General features: G+C 35.7%; 1 protein-coding gene across 12 annotated transcripts in view; it reads right to left on the bottom strand.

Moving 5' to 3' along the window:
- LOC103881450 (caspase recruitment domain-containing protein 18) overlaps positions 1-18545 on the bottom strand; it is a 269585-nt gene that overhangs the window by 201390 nt on the left and 49650 nt on the right. For 3 of the 12 annotated variants that reach the window (XR_637750.3, XR_001895091.2, XR_004177386.1), the window contains one exon: positions 17574-17726. The exons of the other annotated variants lie outside the window; for them this stretch is intronic. The gene's annotated coding sequence lies outside the window, so the exon portion shown is untranslated. Of the gene's footprint in view, positions 1-17573; positions 17727-18545 lie in introns of those variants that run through there. 12 annotated transcript variants of the gene reach the window in all.

Below are 18545 nucleotides of genomic sequence, written 5' to 3'. Positions count from 1 at the left end.
CCTAAATGACGAGTTGATAGGTGCAGCCAACCACCATGGCACATGTATACCTTTGTAACAAACCTGCATGTTCTGCAAATGTATCCCAGAACTTAAAATTAAAAAATTAAAATTAAAAAAAAAAAGCATTTGGTGACACAGCATTAGCAAACTAAAAATATTCAAAAATATTAAGTTTCACTGGAGGAGGCATAGCACAATGGCCAAATAGACACCTCAAATAATCATCCCCACTAAGGAACACCAAGTTGAACAACAATCCACACAAAAAAAACACCCTTCATAGGAACCAAAAATCAGGTGAGTGACCATAGTATCCAGTTTTAACATCATGTTAAGGAAAGAGGCACTGAAGAGTGTAGGAAAGACAGTCTTGAAAAACCTACACCATCCATCCCTCATCTGCCAGTAGTGGCCACATGACATAGATAGAGAATCTATGTACCAAGGGGAGGGAGAATGTAGTGATTGTGGGACTTTACATTGAGACTCAGTGTTGCCCTGTCACAGTGGAAAGCAACGTGCGGTTGAGCTCAGCTGACACCCACAGAGGGAGTAGTCTGACCAGCCCTTGCTAAAGGTAAATTGTTTATTACAGTGGTCAAAATGTGAGTTCCAGCAAACCCTTCCCTGTTTGGCTAAAGTTCTATGGAGTTCTAAATAAAGGCAGTTTACAACATGAGGACTGAAATTTTGGAGCATGTTTTAGTGACATGTTGAGATTGGAGGTAGTGAACTTGGGAGGCATGAACTTAGTGAGATACCAGCTGGAGCAGCAGAGGGAGTGCTTGCATCACTAAGGTTCTCTACTCCCAGACGGTGTTTCCATACCCTGCAGAAGCTTGGGAGAACTCACTGCTGTGAAGGGAAGGACAGAAGCCTGGCTGGACTGGTCATCTGCTGATTGTAGAGCACTTGGCCCTTGAGTGAACACAGGCAGTAGCCAGGCAGTGGTCACTGTAAGCCTTGGGCAAGACCCACTGCTTTGCTGGCTTTGGATCTGACGCACTGCAGTCCCAGCAGAGGTGGCCACAGAGGTACTTGTTTTACACCCCCCTTGTTGCAGCTTCAAGCCACTCAGCACAGCAACAGAGACTGTGTTTGTTTGGGAAAAAGTAAAGGAAGAGAACAAAAGTTTCTCCATGGTAATTCAGGGAATTCTCCCAGATCTTCCCCAAGATCATCAAAGTGGTATTTCTATAAGTTGGCAAGAGTAACAACGTTACTGGGATTGGGGTGCCTCATAGGGCACATATGGCTGCAGTGACCAAAGACTTAGGTAACAGCACCCATGTACCTTTTAATGCCTAGAAAGTCTCCCCAATAAGGATGAGTACAAACAAGCCCAGACCATGAAGATGACAATAAATACCTACCTCTTCAATGCCCAGACACTGATGAATATCTACAAGCATCAAGACCAGCCAGGGAATAATGACCTCACCATAAGAACTAAACAAGTCACCAGTGACCAATCCCAGAGTGACAGAGATATGTGAACTTTCAGACAGAGAATTCAAAATAGTTGTTTTGAGGAAGTTCAATCAAACAGAGACAAATTCAGAATCCTATCTGATAAATTTAGCAAAAAGAATCAAGCAGAAATTCTGAAGCTGAAAATTGCAATTGACACACTAAAGAAGGCATCATAGTCTCGTAACAGCAGAATTGATCAAGCAAAGGAGGAATAAGTAATCTTGAAGGCCGACTATTTGAGTATACATGGTCAGAGGAGACAAAAAAAGATAGAAAAGAATAAAGCATGCCTACAACATAGTCTCAAAAGGAAAAATCTAAGAGTCAATCGACTTAAAGAGAAGTTAGCAAACTAATAAGAGAGAGAAATTGGGGTGGACAGTTTTATTCAAAGCAATAAAAATAAAGAACTTTCAACACTTAGAAAAAATATCAATACTCAAATACAAGAAGATCCCAAAACACAAAACAAATTTAACCCGAGTAATACTTCCTAAAACTATATAATAATCAAACTCCCAAAGGTCAAGAATAAGGATTCTAAAACAGCAAGAGAAAAGAAACATAATATGAAGAGGAGGTCAGATTCAATGCAATTCCCGTCAAAGTAGCAATGACATTCTTCAAAGAAATAGGAAAAAAAAAAAACCCTAAAATTCATAAGGAACCACAAAAGACCCAGAATAGCCAAAACCATCCTGAGCAAAAAGAACAAAACTGGAGGAATCACATTACCTGACTTCGAAATATACTAAAAAGTTATAGTAAAAAAAACAAAAACAAAAACAAAAAACAGCATGGTAATTACATAAAACAGACACATAGAAAAATGATACAGAATAGAGAATCTCGAAATAAATTCATACTTCTACAGTGAACTCATTTTTGACAGAGGTGACAAAAACATGTTGGGGAAAACAGTTTCATCAATAAATACTGTTGGGAAAACTGATTATGTGCAGAAGAATGAAACTAGACCCCTATCTATTTCCATATACACAAATTAAATTAATATGAATTAAAGACTTAAACCTAAGACGTCAAACTATGAAACTACTACAAGAAAACATTGAGGAAACTCTCTAGGACGTTGTTCTGCGCAAAGGTTTTTCAGCGATACCCCACAAACAGAGGCAACCAAAGCAAAAATGGACAAATGGGATCACATCAAGTAAAAAACAGCACAGCAAAGGAAACAATCAACAAAATTAAGAGATAGCCCACAGAATAGGGAAAAAAAAAATGTCAACTATCCATCTGACAAGGGATTAATAACCAGAGAATATAAGAGGTTTAAACAACTCAATAGGAAAAAAATCCAATAATCCAATTTTAAAATGGATAAAAGGTCTGCATAGACACTTCTCAATAGAAGACATACAAATGGCAAACAAGTATATGAAAGGTGTTCAACATTATCGATCATCAGAGAAATGCAAATTAAAACCACAATGAAATATCATCTTACTCCAGAATTAAAATGGCTTTTATCCCAAAGACATTCAATAACAAATGCCGGCAAGGATGTGGGGTAAATAGGAACCCTCATACGCTGTTGCTGGGAATGTAAATTACTATAACCACTATGAAAGGTTTGGAGGTTCCTCAAACAAAAATAAAACTAGAACTACCATATGATCCAGGTATCCCATTGCTAGTTTTATACCCAAAGAAAGGATGTAATTAGATCTAAGAGATATCTGCAATCCCATGTTTACTGTAGTACTCACAATAGCCAAAATTTGTAAGCAACTTAAGTGTCCATCAACCAATGAATGAGTAAAGAAATGTGGTACATGTGCACATGGAGTACTCTTCAGCTATAAAAACAAATGAGACCCTGTCATTCGCAACAAAATGGGTGGAACTAGAATTCATTATGTTAAGTGTAATAAGACAGATACAGAAAGGCAAAAACTTCACATGTTCTCACTTATTTGTGGGAGCTAGAAAATTGATACAATTGAACTCATGAAGATAGAGAGGAGAATAATGGTTACCAGAGGCTGGGAAGAGTCCTGAGATGGAGGGAGTGCATATGGTTAATGGGTACAAAAATAAAGTTAGATAGAATAAATAAGATCTAGTATTTGATAGCATAACCAGGGACTAAGTCAACAGTAATTTACTGTACATTTTAAAATAACTAAAAGTGTATAACTGAATTATTTGAAACACCAAAAAAGGATAAATGCTTGAAGTGATTAATACCACATTTACCCCGATGTGATTATTGCACATTACATGCCTGTATAAAAATATCTCATATATCCTATAAATATATATACCTACCATGTACCCACAAAAATTAAAAATAAAATCAGATTCCATCAGTCATCAATGAATGCTTGTAAAATATGCAAAGACATTTGTAATTAAGGAGACAATCTAAAATGAGGGGACATAAATCAATTGGCTTCTCTAGGGAACTGCTTTTAGTGGCATTCTAAAAAAATTATCTGCCATCTAGTCCAGCTTTCCACTTTAAAAAGCAATAGCATTGAAAAGATTTCTAATAGGTGATCACCACTGCTTAAAGTCTTCTAATGTGGCGAAAATTCCTGTTTCATGAGCCAGCCTAACATTAATTTAATATTATATACTCTTTCTTACTTTTTTTCTGGCTCATACTGCATTTGGGAATTAAAAGCAGCAGATTGCCTTTGCAAGTTTCATAAGTAATACAGAGATATTATTTGCAAAAATGTAGTAAGATCTCTACATGATTAGGACTGCCACTCTGCAAACTTTTCATAATATGAACATAGACTGACAGAAAAAACAAACGTGTCTCTTAGTTTCAAACCCCACGGTAGGTAGGGAATGGGTAGTCAATAACTAAAGATGAAAGAATCGAACGTAGTGTTTCAGTTTAAAGCCGTGACATCCAATTATCATATAGGTGACAGTTTACTCAAGGCACAGTGTACCTGTCTTACTTTTTTACTAGCATTCTGTTTGCTTTTTTTTTTTTTTTTTTTTTTTTTTTGAGAGGGAATCTGACTCTTCTCCCAGACCAGAGTGCAGTGGTGCAACCTTGGCTCACTACAACCTGTGCCTCAGGTTGAAGTGATTCTCCTGCCTTGGTCTTTCTCATAGCAGGGATTACAGGTGTGCATCACCACACCTGACTGATTTTTGTATTTTTAGTAGAAATGAGATTTTGCCATGTTAGCCAGGCTTGTATTCACCTTTTTTGCTGTTTATGTACAATAAACTTTTGAAAATTTTTATTTCAATAGTTTTCAGTAAACAGGTGGGTTTTGGTTGCATGGATTAATTCTTTAGTGGTGATTTCTGAGATTTTGGTGCACCTGTAACCAAGCAGTGTACACTGTCCCCAATGTGTAGTCTTTCATCCCTCAACTGCCTCCCACTCTTCCCCCAAGTCCCTAACAACCATTATATTATTCTTATGCCTTTGCATCCTTATAGATTAGCTCCCACTTGTAACTGAAAGTATATGGTGTTTGGTTTTCCATTCTTGTGTTACTTCACTTAGAATAATGGTCTCCAACTCCATCTGGGTTGCTGGGGGTGCTATTATTTCATTTATTTTTACAGCTGAGTGGTAGTCTATGGTGTGTGTGTGTGTATAAATAATACATACATATTCTTTATCCACTTGTTGGTTGATGAGCATTTAGGCTGGTTCTATACTTTTGCAATAGTGAATTGTTCTGCTATAAACATGTGTGTGCAAGTACCTTTTTCATATAATGAGTTTTTTTCCTCTAGGCAGATACCCAGTAGTGGAAGTGCTGGATTCACTTTGAATAAAGACTGTCATGATAGTTTACAAACTTTCATCTGTGCCATGCTGTAAGTAGAGATAATGTTTGCTTACATTATCCTCTGCCTGTTGGGGAAAGACCCTAGGCAGAAAATATTCAGTATACATTCTTATTCATCTAGTCAATGGCTTTTTTGTGCTGTTAAGGGATCAGGAAGACTGACCATGCTTGGACTTCTTGTTGTTACTATTGACACATATCGTCAATGAATAAACAGAAACTATTAGACAGCTGTTTGATGGTCTGTGGGGAATCAATTGAAACACTTATTTCTCTTGATGTAATTCCTGGTATCTTTTCTTGAGAATAATAGCAATCCACTTGATTATTCTTTGTATTCATTTTGACATGTTTACGCATATTAATGGAGAAAGCGTCTTTTTCTTTCATAATGAGAAAAGAATCATATTTGTCCTCATTTTATCCTAAAATACTAAATAGAAAAAAAAGTGTGTGAATTTTCTCCTTTTCTCTCTCTATGTTTACTCTCCCCATCTACAGATTTTTGCTTAAAAGCTTGAGAAAAATAAGCAATTTTGGTGCACAAAGATATTGACGATGCCATATTATTTTATATGTTGGTAGGTGTGCAGATGACAAAAGGCAATGGGAATTCATCCCTACAATAAATGTGTGTGGAATGTTTACGTTGCTTGTCATTTTTTGCCTAACTCAGAACTCAGACCAGAGATGGGGTTGGCCTTGTTTTCAAACTCTGCATGTCAAACTGACTACCCAAGATATCTGGAGCAAAAGTTTATGGTTGACATATACATTAGACCCTTTAAGAACCTGAAAGCAAATGCTGGGAAGATCTTCAGGAAATTAGAACATTCAAAAGTATCTATGTATATGAAAAAAATTAGAAGAACTCGTGCATGTCCAAAGCAAGAAGCATGCTAAGAAAACATTCTGAGGAGACCCTCCGCTTTAACCTCTGGTTGATCCCTAGTCTCCTAACAATTCTGGCTAAGCAGTGAATGAGTGTCCTGGCACTGTGCCAATCTTCAAAGACTAGCAGAGATGTTTCCTTCTTTGTGTCTTGTTTTTTAGTCTTTGGAACTCAAGTTAATCTCTGTTCAAATGCTAGAAAAACACAATCTAAAAAATAGAGACCTCAGTAACCACATTCAACAAATAATATAATCTTCGCAAAAAGAAAAATGAAGTTTAGGAAATTCACTAAATAAATAAAAAAACTACAGACTTCAAATATAAAAACAAAACAAAACAAAAAATTTAAAATTCTAAGAAAGGATTAGAATCTAACCTAGAGTTTTATATATATATATATATTTATATTATATTTAAATCTTCAGTTTTTAACAAATAATTACAAGGCATGTGGAGAAACAGCAAAGCGTGGTCCATTTAAAGTAAAATAAATGAATTTGCAGACCTCATCCCTGATAAAACACAGACGTGAAAATTAATAGACTGAGACTTTAAAAAATGGTTTTAAATAAGGACAAGAAGCTAAAGGAAAATATAGACAAATAACTAAATAACACCAGAAAAATAAATGAATGAAAAATTATAATATCAATAGATATATAAATTAATTTTTTACAAGGGCCAAATGAAACACCTGATGCTAAAACTACAAGTGGTACAAAAAATGTACTAATGGATCTCAGCAGCAGATTTGAGCAGGAAGGAGAAAGAATAAGCACACCTGAAAATATTACAATTCAGATTATTAGCTTTGAAGAGCATGAAGAAAACAAAATGAATAAAAGTGAACAAAACTTAAGTGACATGTAGGACATGATCAAGCAGATCAACATATGCATTATTGAGTACCAGTAAAAGAAGAGGAACCAAAAGGCAGAAATAATATTTTAAAGAATAATGGCTGAAAATATTTTAACCTTGATTAAATATATGAATCTACAAATCCAAAAAGCTCAATTAATTTCATGTTTAAAACCCTAAAGGAGACACACACCAAAACAGACTTTAATCAAACTGTTAAAAGTCAATGATAATATCTCAAAAGCAGCAAAAGACATGTAACTAATCACGCATTTAAGAAATCCAGAGTATGATCAATAGGCAATTTTTCTTCAGAAATCATGGATGTTAAAAGTCAGTGGAATGATAAAGTGCTAAAAGAAAACTATCAAATAAGAATATTACGTCTGGCAAACTGTCCTTCAATCAAAAATGAGAAAGAATTTAAGACATTTCCAAAAACCAAAGGTTGAGTGTGTTTATTACCACTAGATCTTCCCTACAAGAAATGCTAAAAGAATTCATTAAGGACAAAATAAAAAAGGCAATAGGTAGTAATTCAAAATTGTATGAACTAATATCTCCAGTAATGATAAATATGCAGCCACATATAAAAGCCAATATAATATTATTTTTTGGTTTATAATTTTACTTTTTATTTTCCATACAATTTAAAAGACAAATGAATAAAAATTGTAAGTTTATTGGGCATACAACATTAAAATATCTATAACAACAATATAAAGAGAGACTGAGAAGGAGCTGTAAAGGATCAGACTTGTGTATTATTCAAGCTAAGTTTGTATCAATTTGAACTAGATGTTATAAATTTAGTATGTTAACTATAATCCAAGTAGTAACGACAAAAATATATTAATAAATACACAAAAGGAAATGAAAAGGAAATCAATATGTGTCACTAAAAATAATTCAATTAAACACAAAAGAAGACAGTAATAGAGAAAAGATGGACAAAAGTTATTAGACATATAGATAACAATTAGCAAAATGGCAGAAGTAAGTCCTCCCTTTTCATGTGCATGCTCGCCAAAGGGTGACCTCAGCAGAGAAGGATTTTAAAAATAAAGTGAAAAGGATGATCTTTCAGTGGTTATAAGTCAGTCTCCTTTTCCAACCACTCTTGTCATTGCCCAATTACTCAAGAACAAAATGGTCATGGTGGCAGGGATGGACAGTATACATGGGATCAGCAACATGGACTTACACTCACTTAGGCCTCCCTGGTTACAGCCACTCCGAAGAGCTTAATATGCTAGAAGCTGAGATCAACAATGAGTCTCCAAAATCGCAACATTCTCCAGGGTGATCAGCCAGCTACCTGGTGACCGATTACATTGAATCATTTTCGTCATGGAAGGAAAAGTGTTTTGTACTTACTGGAAATGACTCTGGGTATGGATTTGCCTTCTCCGCAAACCATGCATATGAAAACTAACATTGGTGGATGTATAGAACACCTTATCCACTGTCATGGTATTCTACACAACACTGCTTCGATGAAGTAACTTACTTCACAGCAAATGAAGTGCAATAATGGGCTTGTGCTCATGGAATTCACTGGTGTTACCATGTCGTCCATCATCCTAAAACAGCTGGCTTGATGGAATAGTGGAATGACCTATTTATTGAAGAACAGTTACAGTGCCAGCTAGATGTAAATGCCTTGTATGGCTATGGCATGCAAGAGACTGGCTAATTTATACAGAAAAAGTTTAATGGACTCTCAGTTCCACATGGCTGGGGAGGACTTGCAATTATGGCAGAAGGTGAAGAGGAGCAAAGTCATGCCTTCCATGGCACTAGGCAAAACAGAATGAAAGCCAAGTGAAAAGGGTTTCCCCTTTAAAATCATCAGATCTTGTAAGACTTATTCACTACCAAAATAAAAGTATAGGGGAACAGCCCCCATGATTCAAGCATCTCCCTCAAGGTCTCTTCCACAACACTTGGGAATTATTGGAGCTACAATTCAAGACAAAATTTGAGTGGGGCACAGCCATTCCATATCATCTCACTTCTAGCCCCTTCCAAATCTCATATCCTCACACTTAAAAACAAATCATGCTTTGCTAACAGTCCCCCAACATCTTAACTCATTTCAGCATTAACTCGGAAGTTCACAGTCCAAAGTCTTATCTGAGGTAAGGCAATCCCTTTCACCTATGAACCTGTAAAATCAGAAGCAAGTTAGTTACTTCCTAGATACAATAGGAGTACAGGCACTGGGTAAATACAGCCATTCCAAATGGGAGAAATTGGCCAAAACACAGGGACTGTAGGCCCCAGGCAAGTCCACAATGCAGCAGGTCAGTCAAATCTTAAAGTTCCAAAATGATCTCCTTTGACACCATGTCTCACATCCAGGTCACGCTGATGCAAGAAGTGGGTTCCCATGATCTTGGGAACCTCCATGGCCTTGCGGCTTTGCAGGGTACGGCTCCCTCCCAGCAGTTTTCTTGGGCTGGGGTTGAATGTCTGTGGCTTTTCCAGGCACACCGTGCAAGCTGTCAGTGGATCTACCATTCTGGCGTCTGGAGTCTGGTGGCCCTCTTCTCACAGCTCCACTAGGTAGGCAGTGTGCTAGTGGAGACTCTGTATGGGAGCTTCAACTTCACATTTCCCTTCTGCACTGCAGTAGCAGAGAATCTCCATGAGGGTCCCACCTCTGCAGTAAATTTCTACTTGGACATCAGGCATTTCCATACATCCTCTGAAATCTAGGTGGAGGTTCCCAAACCTCAATTCTTGACTTCTGTGCACCCATAGGCTCAACACCACATGGAAGCTGCCAAGGTTTTGGAGCTTGCACCCTCTGAAGCCACAGCTCAAGCTGCACCTAGGCAACTTTTAGTCATGGCTAGAGTAGCAGGGATGCAGGGCATCAAGTCCCTCGGGCTACACAAAGCAGGGAGGCCAGGAAACCAGTATTTTCCTTCTAGGCCTCCAGGCCTGCGATGGGAGGGGCTGTGGCAAAGGTCTCGCACATGCCCTGGAGACATTTTCTGCATTGTCTTGGTGATTAACATTTGGCCCTTTGTTACTTATGCAGATTTCTGCACCCCGCTTAATTTCTCCTCAGAAAATGGGTTTTTCTCTTCTATCTCATCATCAGGCTGCAAATTTTCCTTTTGCAACTTTTATGCTTTGTTTCCCTTTTAAAAATTGAATGCTTTTAACAGCAACCAAGTCACCCCTTGAATGCTTAGAAATTTTTTCAGCAGATACCCTAAATCATCTCCCTCAGGTTCAAAGTTCCACAAATCTCTAGGGCAGGGGAAAAATACTGCCAGTCTCCTTGCTAAAGTGTAACAAGAGTCACTTTTGCTCCAGTATCCCTGAATAGCCAAAATAACAACATAGTGAATTCATAATTTCCTATTTTAAAGCTCACTAGTCATCAAAGCTAAAGTCATCAAAATACTGTAATACTAGTATAATGATAGACCTATAGACCAATGTAATCAAATGGAGAGCACAGAGTTAAATTCACACATTTATGGAGAATTTACTTACAACAAGGGCACCAAGTCCATTCAATGGGGTAAAAAGCAGTGTCTTCAACACATGGTGTTATTACAACTAGATTTCCATTGTGCAAAGAAATAAAGTGGATTCCTACCTCACTTCATATTCGCAAATTAACTAAAAGCTGATTAATGAAATTAATATGAGATAAAGCTATCAAATTCTTAAAATAGGTGGTAAGTGTTCATAATTTAACACCAGATTTAGTAATTTAACCTCTAATTTAACAATGAATTCTCAAATAGGACACCAAAGCATGAAAATAAATAAATAAATAAATAAATAAATAAGACTTCATTGAAATTACAAACTTCTGAGTATTAAAGACCATCAAAAAAGTCAAAAGGCTGCAGAATGATAGAATATATTTGCAAATTATTTGCCTGTTAAAGGTTCAATATTCAGAACATATTAAGAGCTCATAAAACTCAACAAAAAAGGCAACTCAATTAAAAAATCATCAAAAAACTTGAATATACATTTCTCCAAAGATGATACACTAATGTCAAAAAAATCCCATAAAAATACTTGACATTATTAGCCATTAGGAAAATGCAAATTAAAACCACAATGACATACCACTTCATACCTACTAGGATATCAAAAAATAGAAATTAAGAAGTGTTGTCAAGGTAATGGAGAACTTGGAAACCTCATACATTGCTGGTGGCACAGCTGCTGTGAAACAATTTGGTGGTTCCTCAAAATGACAACTATAAAATTAACGTATGATCCACTTATAGGTATTTACTTTAAAAATTGAAAACAGGGACTCAGATCATTGAACACTTATGAGCATTATCAAATTGTCCACAATAGCCAATAGATAGAAACGAAGTGTCCCTAATGCATGAATGAACTTATTTTTATTTTTATGTTTTTAGAGACAGCATATGGCTATGTTGCTCAGGCTGGAATGCAGTGGCTGTTCACAGACACGATGCCAGACTGATCATCACGGGAGTTTTGGCCTACTCCATTTCCATCCTGGGCCAGTTCATTCTTCCTTAGGTCAATCTGGTGGTCCCCTGTTCCTGAGAGGTCAACATATTGATGCCAAACTTAGTGCAGACACCCAATCGGCAGAGCGCACTTCAGCCCAGAACTTCTGGGCTTAAGCAATCCTCCTGCCTCAGCTTCCCATGTAGCTGGGACTACAGGCACGTGGCACCTATGGTGAGCTGGATTTTTAAATTACTACATGCATACGATGGATTATTACTCAGCAATAGTAAGAAATGAAGCACTGAAATATGCCACAACATGAATGAGCCTCGAAAATCTCATGCTAAATGAAATAAACCAGACACAAGAGGCCACTTAGTTTATAATCTATTTATATAAAATGTCCGCAATAGACAAAACTGTCAAAAGAAACAACAGATCGATGGATGCCAGAAGCTGTGGGACATGGGAATCAGAAATAACTGTGAATGGGTAATGGGTTTCTTCTGGATTGATGAAAATATTCTGATATCTATAACTGTGGTTACACAATTTGTGAATATACTAAAACCCACTGAACTGTACACTTTAAAATGATGAATATTACGGTTTGTGAACTTATTAGTTTTTCTACTTCTATTTGAGTCAATTTGACAATTTATTACTTTGCAGAAAGTTATCCCTTTCCCCTTTTCCTTTTAAGTTCATTTGTGCCTATTTTTTCATCATCACCAGTGTTGTTTGGCTATTAATCTTTTCAGAATACTTATTTTAGCTTAGATAACCATTTCTACTCATGTTCATCGCTAATTTTTGTCTGTTCTATTCATCGTATTTATACCTTTTTTTCTTGTTATTTTCATTGTGTTTTATCTCTATTTGACCATTTGGCATATTTCCTTTTCAATGGTTTGTCTTCTCTTTAAGATGAATCAATTGGATACTTGAAATGTCCCATTAATGACAACTTAGTATTTCATTACCGTGTTGAATTCATCTATACTTAATATACTTTGGCTGTCTTAATATGTCAGTTTTTGAGAAGAGTACTTTAAAATATCTCATGATTGTGAAATTATTAATTTTTCATAATTCTGTCAGTTTTTGCTGCATTGCTTGATTCATATGTTTATAAATTTTATATCATCTTAATGGTATATTTCTTTTATTTGCATAATTTCTCTTTTTGTCCTAATATTTTTACTTTAATGCTTATATTTGTGAAATTACATTTATGACACTAGCTTTATTTTGGTTAGTGTAATTTTTTTCTCTTTCTTTGTTTTAACTAAGTCTAAAATTTCTCGGTATCTGTATCATCCAAAATATAGGAACAGAACTTTAATTACATTTCTTTATATCTCTTCCTATTTTATGACACAGTGGCTAACATTTTATTTATAGGTTTTCTAAAAAACAAAATTTGATTTGATTATTTCTGTTTATAACCAAAAGAAGATTTATTTTATCAAGCTATTTTATCAATATCTGGGGTCTTTATTACTATTTGCATTTTCCCCCATCTTATTTCTTTACATTTTTACTGGCTGAAATATATGTTTTAGAATTTATTTCAGGAAAGATAACTGTGTAGAAAACTGACTTACTTTGTGAAGCTGTTTAAAAGTGTTATTCTGCTCTCAGTTTTAAAAATGATGAATTATCAATTATTTTCCTTTAGCATTTTGAAAAATTTGTAGCTTTAAAAGAAAGAAAAAACCCTGTTTTCTCATCTCACAACATTGCTGACACCAAATGTGTGGATATTCTGCACCAAGCAATTCTGAATGTCTTACAGTTTAATTCAATTCTGACACTAGCTTCCTGGAATTGTTACAGGATGGACCTCACAGAGGGGCGCAGTTCTGAACAACGGAGGCCAATTGCAGGTAGTGAGTTCTTAGGCTACCTACATTTCTGTCTAATTTGTGTATGAATTGGAGGTTCCCATGAACCCCTTCTCAGTTTGGATAACTTCCTAAAGCAGCTGACAGAAATCAGAGAAACACTTTACTTCCTATTACTAGTTTGCTATAAAAGATACAGATGAACCTCAAGATCAGGAGGTACATAGGGTGAGATCCAGAAAGTTCTTGAATTCAGGACTCTTCTGTCCTGGTGGAGTTCGGTGGAGCCACCTTCCTTGCATGTGTATGTGTTCACCAACCTGGAATCTCCCCTAACCCCTTTGTTAATTTTTTTATAGACGTTCCATTGCATAAGCATTATTGATTAAATAATCAATAATGATGCAATCTTCTACCCCCGTCTTCTCCCCAAATGTTGGAGGGTGGGGCAGGCAGTGCCAGTTCTTAATCATGTTTTGCTCTTTCCAATTATACAGCTGTCTAGAGACTCCAGCCACCAGTCATCTCATTAGCATACCAATGGTACTCATTATCCTGAAGATTTCAAGGTTCTTAGAAGTTCTTATGTCAGGAACCAAGGATAGAGACCTAATATAACAGAAGACGCTCCTATCACCTTTTCATTTAGGAAATTACAAGTGTTTCAGAAGCTCAGTGTCAGAAAGTGAAGGCAGAGACCAAATGTATGTCTTACTATGTCACAACCTTTTAGTCAATTACTATTGCTAATGAGATATTGCTGCTGTCAAGATAATTAACATTCCATTGTGGATAATTTTCCATTCTTTCATCAGTTGTTTTAATATTTTTCTCTTATGTATTTGATGTCACAGGGCTTTACTATATATTTCCATGAACTTATGTGCATAGTTTTACTTTTCTATTTGGCACTTTAAATAAAACCTTATATGAAGAGGCCGGGCGCGGTGGCTCACGCCTATAATCCCAGCAGTTTGGGAGGCCGAGGCGGGCAGATCACGAGGTCAGGAGATTGAGACCATCCTGGCTAACATGGTGAAACCCCGTCTCTACTAAAAATACAAAACATTAGCCGGGCATGGTGGTGGGCGCCTGTAGTCCCAGCCACTCGGGAGGCTGAGGCAGGAGAATGGCATGAACCCGGGAGGCGGAGCTTACAGGGAGCCCAGATGGCACCACTGCACTCCAGCCTGGGCGACAGAGGGAGACTCCATCTCAAAACAAACAAACAAACAAACAAACAAACAAAACACTTTATATGAAGATTCTTTGTTCTTTATTTCAGGAAAATTCTTAGTTATGTTTTTAAAGATTGTATTTCCCTCATGCTTTCTAATACATTTGTTTTGCTTCTGTAAAAATATGCTTTGACATTTTTATCTTAAATTTAATATTTTTAGCATCTTTTTCATTATATTAACCTCCATATGGTAGTGTGCCGATTTATGGGTGAATTTCAAGATTATTTTGAAATAATTACTTCCTTTTGAAAAGTCTAGAATTTATCTTATCTCTTGTTTCTCTATTTTAATAACATTTTTAAATTTCTATTATTTATAATTAGCTATTTTAATCTTCAACTATTCTTTATTATTGTAGTCATTTTTTCTTTGTAGTAATTTATTAACTTTTATGCATATTTTTCTTCTTTTATAATACTGTTCTATGTGCTTCTTATAGTTTTTTTTTACAATAGATTTCTCAATTACATGAAGATTGAAAATGGCAAAATCTTCTGTTGAGTGAATTGGCTTTCTTAATTATTTAATGCTTTTTGTAGTTTGACTTTCTTTTCAGTGTAAGAAAGAATTTATGGAAAATATTTTTGTTCTTTTTATTCTGCCTTTGTAATCTCTTTTTCTTCATTCTTTTTGGTCTGATTGATAGATTCTGATTATTTCTCCCTGACCCATATGACTATAGCGTTCAGAATCAGGTCATCTCTTGGCAGTTCATGTACATTGTTGTCTCAGCCTAGGTCCTGGTTGTTTGGCTATTTCTGATTAATCTTGTCCTCCTGAGCAATAACTCAATACAGATCACAGCCCTATCCGTTTTCATAGATTAGGTTCTGGCCACTCTACAGTTTATAAGGTGATTTCATTCCATTTTCCTTTAAAGTTTCAATTCCTGGATACCTCTTCTGCTTTCTTCCCTAGAGAACTTCATCTCATTGAGTTTAACCCCTTCTTAACTTGAGCTTTCTGTTCTATCTATGAAATGTAAAGATGTTCAACTTGTTTAATGGTCCAAAGACTTTCAAACCATTTTTGATAATTCATTATGTTTGAAGATGAATAAATATGACCTAGCATGTGAACTTATGCTTCCACATAAATCAGATATTTAATACTGTATTTTCTAAGCAGGTAACAACAGTATTCCAAGTGGTTAGCAGTAAGACCTCTTCAAAAAACTCATTGTTAATTACACACACACACACCCACAAAAAGGAAAAAATAACATAGGATTCTGCATCAGAATAGTTTTTATTCTGTTTTTATTGTCCATTTTGTTTATTTGTTTTTCCATCAGGGACATACCTTGATTTATAAAGGCCAGAATATAAATTCTGCAGATATTAATTGCAGTATTATTTGTATGTGACTATTTTCTTTCATAATTGTGTAAATGTTTTTAGTTTTTAATTCCAATCTCCTTATTTTTTTGAAATTCTACATACATTGAATACTTCACATGCAGTTTATTTTGATTAACAAATGAAATAAATTTAATCGTAGTAAAAATAAAATAGCATACTGTTTGATCTGTTTGATTTTTTGTAAGCTGTTGCTAACATAGCAATTTTCGTAAGCAATCATTTATTCCAAATAAATGTGAATAGTACAAATTTAACGTTTTTTCTTGCATGATTCTGGAAGGAGGTTCTGTTATTTTGCTTACTCCCTCTTGTGATCTTACATTTTTCTATACATTAAAACAATCACTTTAACAACATTTAGTCTGCATTCCCATATTGTGCCTGAGTGTGGTTCTCAAATATTTTGGCAGATTCAGAAAATATCATATATAGTCTTAGAGTTGGTCCAAGAAATATTATTATTTCAACATCTTTAAGGACGTTTTTAGAGACAAATTCAACCAATTTATCATATATGAAAAAGGAATGCTTCTAGATATTCAGCCAAAATTCTGGCTTGTATTTTTTTTTCTTTATCAGTCATGTAACCATAAATATTTTCAACTTGACTTTGACAAGCTTTAAAATCACTGCGTAAATTTGAAAATAGTTATCTTTTTTAGTTCTACATTTAGTGTATCCACTTCTTACAAGAAGCACTGAAATATTTATAAATTTCAGCTTTGGTTTCTTCTTGTTTATTGACTTGGCGGTACTATTTTACAGTGGTTTTAACAGGATTCTATTGGACTCTCTCTCTCCCTGCTCTCTCTGTTAAGCTATCTGCTTCTGCATATGTAACACCCAGATTTCAGCCTCCACTAATGGAAGGCTGACTGGTCTGTTGTTTTCCATGATACCATAAAGTATAAATTGCTCCCACAGTCTGATCCAATTCAACCAAGGTCAATTGCAGAGCTAGTTTTTGAGGCAAGTCTTTGTGGTTTGTTCTGAACACAGGAGGAGTGTTGTTAGTTGTCTCTTTATCTGGTTCTCTCTAGTAGAGTTTTCGGTCTATATGTTAGCGTGTTGCTCATAATTGCTTATCATCAAAATAGCCTTTGTTTCTGAGCAAGTCTCAGCTTGAATTTCCCAACAGTCAGTTTCCAATTAAGTTAGTTGCTTTATACAGAGCTTTGGAGTACTCTGTTTTTATGGACTGCCTCTTTACCATGGCAAAACATTGGAACCTCTGCTCTAGAGTGAGAGCAAGGAGAGTGGTGTAATTTTTCCAGAGTGACAGAGACACACCAGCTCCTCCTCAGTGTAAGTCCTGCCCAGTGCCCCTGGGTAGGGTGCCTTTGAGGACCAGCAGGGGGTGCAGGGCAAATTAGGGATGACATTCTGAACCAGTGCCTACAGGCATCTCCAAGGGCCTGCATGTTGGGATGAGGGTATCATGTTGGTAGGGAAGGTAACTGCTCATCTTCTCAGGTTGCCTCCCCTACATGTATCTTCCACCCTATGAGGGAGTTGGATAGGGATGATCATTTCCTCAATTTTTGTGGCTTGCCATGACTAGGAGTGAGCCTCCACCCTACTGGTCGGGGTTGAGTGAATTAAGAAAAACTCCAAACTCTCAGCTTCAAATGTTAGGAATTTAGCCTCTGCAATTTATTGCTGAGAGGTATGAGAAAAGCTGACAACCTGCCCCTCCTGGTGAGATAACATATCCTTTAACTGAGAAGAGGAGAGAGAGAGAGCGCCCCATTTTCTTGGCCCTACTCACTCAGATTGGAGAGTCTGAAAAAGAAAAAGAGGGGGAAATAAAAGAAATGTTTAGATAGGGAGGGAGGAGAAAGCAAGTCATGGCTAAGTGACACAGACTAGCTCTTGGTATCACAATCTAGAAGATTTTCTTGAAAAAAAAAATTCTTTGTTATGAAAAAGTTTCCAAAGACTTCTTTAAAATAATTTCTTCAATATGATCATTTTCTGGAGAGAAGGTTTATAAAACTTACCGTGCTACCATTCCAGAAGTCACATTTTTCCTAATTATTTATTTTAAATATTACACGATCTCTAAATTTATTATACATTTGATTAACAATATTAGTTTAAATTTTCCATCCCACATAGTGATTTCTGTCATTAAATTATTTTTATTCTTCCTATGAATTTGTTCATTATAGATCAAATTTTAAAATCATACTTAGTAAATTAAGAAATGTTTCTTTTTTTTCTAGTATACACTGTGCTAGTAGAGACCAAAAGATGTACACCATTATGTGGGATTATATGTAGATACCAGATATCATCCTTTTAAGAATATTGTACTAATGTTCTGTTTTCTAATGTATTTGTCTTGATTGAATACTGTTGGTATTTTTAATTTAGTTAGCTTTGTTCTTCAGTTCTACAATTAGATATGAAATGTTTTGTTTCCGAGTGGATTTGTGGTCTTTTAATAGAGTACCAAATATTTCTAGCCATGGATAATTGAACTGGAAAAACTAAATGTGAAGCTAACTTGTATTACATGTAATAGTAGAAGCAAAATACATTGCATTTTAAGTTAATATTTAAAAGCTAGTTACTACATTTTCTTTTTTCCATTTTAAA

The sequence above is a fragment of the Papio anubis genome, chromosome 12 (assembly GCF_008728515.1).
Source record: "Papio anubis isolate 15944 chromosome 12, Panubis1.0, whole genome shotgun sequence".
Taxonomy (NCBI): Eukaryota; Metazoa; Chordata; class Mammalia; order Primates; family Cercopithecidae; genus Papio; species Papio anubis.
This window is presented reverse-complemented; position numbering and strand designations above follow the sequence as displayed.